Raw genomic sequence first — 3,161 nt, forward strand, 5'->3', positions numbered from 1 at the left:
TCTTTTCATGTGTTTATTGGCCATCTTTATATCTTCTGCCCATTTTTCAACTGGATTGCTTGTTTTTCTGTTGTTCAGTTGCATGAGCTTTGTATATTTGGAAATTAAGTCCTTGTTAATCACAGTGTTTGCAAATATTTTCTCCCATTCCATAGACTGTCTTTTTGTTTTGTTTCTGGGTTCCTTTGCTATGAAAAAGCTTGTAAGTTTGATTAAGTGCTTTTTGTTTATTTTTGGTTTTAGTTCTATTACCTTGGGAGACTGACCTAAAAAAACTTAATTTCCTATGTTAAACATAATTAGCATAATTGCCTATGTTCTCTCCTAGGAATCTTATGGTGTCTTGTCTTGTTTTCTTTTTTTTTAATCTCATGACTTTTTTTTTCCTCTCTTTTTTTTTATATTTTGTTTTATTTTTTAACTTTACAATATTGTATTGGTTTTGCCATATATCAAAATGAATCCGCCAAAGGTATACATGAACCCTCCTCCCTCTTCCCTCCCCATACCATCCCTCTGGGTCGTCCCAGTGCACCAGCCCCAAGCATCCAGTATCGTGAATCGAACCTGGACTGGTGACTCATTTCATATATGATATTATACATGTTTCAATGCCATTCTCCCAAATCATCCCACCCTCTCCCTCTCCCACTTATGTTTAAGTCTTTAAGCCATTGTTAGTTTATTTTTGTGCATGGTGTGAGGATGTGTTCTAACTACATTGATTTACATGCAGTTGTGCAACTTTCCCAGCCCAACTTGCTGAAAAGACTGTCTTTCCCCCATTGAATATTCTTGCCTCCTTTGTCAAATATTAATTATCCATGTGTGTGGGTTTTTTCCTGGCCTCTCTATTATGTTCCATTAATCTTTATGGTTGATTTTGTGCCAATACCACACTGTTTTGATTATTGTAGCCTTGTGGTATTGTCTGAAATCTGGGTGAATTATTTCTCCTGGCTTGTTCTTTTTCCTGAGAATTGGCTTGGCAATTCTGGGGTTTTTTATTTATTTATTTATTTTTATGATTCCATACAAATTTTAGGATTATTTGTTCCAGTCTGTGAAAAATGTCATGGGTAATTCAATGGCTGCTGCTGCTGCTAAGTCGCTTCAGTCATGTCTGACTCTGTGAGACCCTATGGATGGCAGCCCACCAGGCTCCCCCATCCCTGGGATTCTCCAGGCAAGAACACTGGAGTGGGTTGCCATTTCCTCCTCCAATGCATGAAAGTGAAAAGTGAAAGTGAAGTCCTCAGTCATGTCCGACTCTTCGCGACCCCATGAACTGCAGCCTACCAGGCTCCTCCGTCCATGGGATTTTCCAGGCAAGAGTACTGGAGTGGGTTGCCATTGCCTTCTCCGGAAAGAGATGCTGGCCCACGTTTCTTCTGCATATACCCTTGGTTGTAACCGCACCCCTCTCCTGTCCATTCAGGCTGTCTCTATGCAGTCAATCCCAGTTGTATCCCCATGTCTGACCTGCAAAGCCCCAGCTTTGGCATTCAGTCCCTGCCTGCCCTGGCAGACAAGTATCTCAGACTGGGGAGTGCATGGTGATGGTACTGAACATCTGGGCAAGTCTCTCTCTGTTTTGCCTTACACAAACCGGTTGTGCTGTCCTCCAAGTCTCTTAAGCTCCCCTTCCATCCTGGCTGGGGACTTCCCAGGGTATGGCAACGTTTTTCTTTCACAGCTCCCGCCCAAGAACACAGGTCCTATCCTGATTCCTTTCTCTCTCTCTCTCCTTTTTTCCTTTTGTCATACCTAGTTCCATGGAGATTTTCTTGCTCTTTCAGAAGTCTGAGGTCATCTACCAGTGTTCAGTAGATGTTTTATGAGAATTGTTCCACACATAGATGTATTTTTGATGTATTTGTGGGAGGTAAGCTCCACGTCCTACACCTCTACCCATATTGATCCTCCTTCTGATTTATTTTCTAATATAGGCATTTAAGACTATAATTTTTCTTTAAAGTACCACTTTAATTGTATTTCACAAGTTTGACATGTAATGTTTTGTCTGTAACCCTTTCTAAATATTTTAAATTTCAATTAAAAATGTCTTTATTCCATGAGTTATTTAATGTTTTTATATCTGTCATTGATGTTATTTTCATACATATGATAATATAATGGAGAAGGCAATGGCACCCCACTCCAGTACTCTTGCCTGGAAAATCCCATGGACAGAGGAGCCTGGTAAGCTGCAGTCCATGGGGTCGCTAGGAGTCAGACACGACTGAGCGACTTGACTTTCACTTTTCACTTTCATGCATTGGAGAAGGAAATGGCAAGCCACTCCAGTGTTCTTGCCTGGAGAATCGCAGGAATGAGGGAGCCTGGTGGGCTGCCATCTCTGGGGTCACACAGAGTCAGACATGACTGAAGCGACTTAGCAGTAGCAGCATCATGATAATATAATAGATTTATAATAGATTTAATTTTCTTTATCACATTAAAGAATATTATTGTACTATCCTCTAACTTTCACTGTTGATGAAAAAAGGAGTCAGTCTAGGTATCATTTACTTAAAGGTTATATATTTTTTTCTTGCTGACTGCTTTTAATATATTTTCTATTTAATTTTTAAATAAAAATTTATTTTACCCATCTGTTTATGACATTATGACATAGTACACAAGAGGCAAAGTGTTTCACATCAGAGACTGCACTTCCAACTCCTTGGAATGTTCTTTTTTTTTTTTTGATAAAAGGGAAGACTAGACAGGAAAGGCAGGAAATGCTTGGGCAACTAAAATAAAGCTGGGGCCAAGGGGAGCAATACTAACATCATCCTCACAGGGAATGGGCATAGGGGGCTGTTTGTAGCAAGCTGATTTTCTAGAACTGTTAGCTAGAAGCATAGGAACACCACTTCTGGATGCTCATGCTATCTCACGCTTAAGTCATCCCCAACACACAGGCATAGAGCACTTTCTGGCAGTCACTCTTGGTGTCTTGCTGGATGTAGTAGTACAGCAGCTTGTAATTGTGGGAGACCATGATTCTAATCAAGCCCTTATAATGAGGGTTTGCCCTTCATGGAGTCATATACAGCAAAATACAGGAATTTATTATGAATACTCGGGCCAGGTTTAGGAAAACATCTTCCCAGTCTCCTTTGACCTTTTTCTTTCTTTCTTTCTTTCTTTTTTTT

General features: G+C 40.1%; 1 pseudogene; it reads right to left on the reverse strand.

The window, feature by feature from the left end:
- Positions 1-2,905: 2,905 nt before the first annotated feature.
- LOC104998861 overlaps positions 2,906-3,161 on the reverse strand; it is a 1,884-nt pseudogene continuing 1,628 nt past the window's right edge.

This window comes from Bison bison, unplaced genomic scaffold, assembly GCF_000754665.1.
Source record: "Bison bison bison isolate TAMUID 2011002044 unplaced genomic scaffold, Bison_UMD1.0 scf7180017864338, whole genome shotgun sequence".
NCBI classification, from domain to species: Eukaryota; Metazoa; Chordata; class Mammalia; order Artiodactyla; family Bovidae; genus Bison; species Bison bison.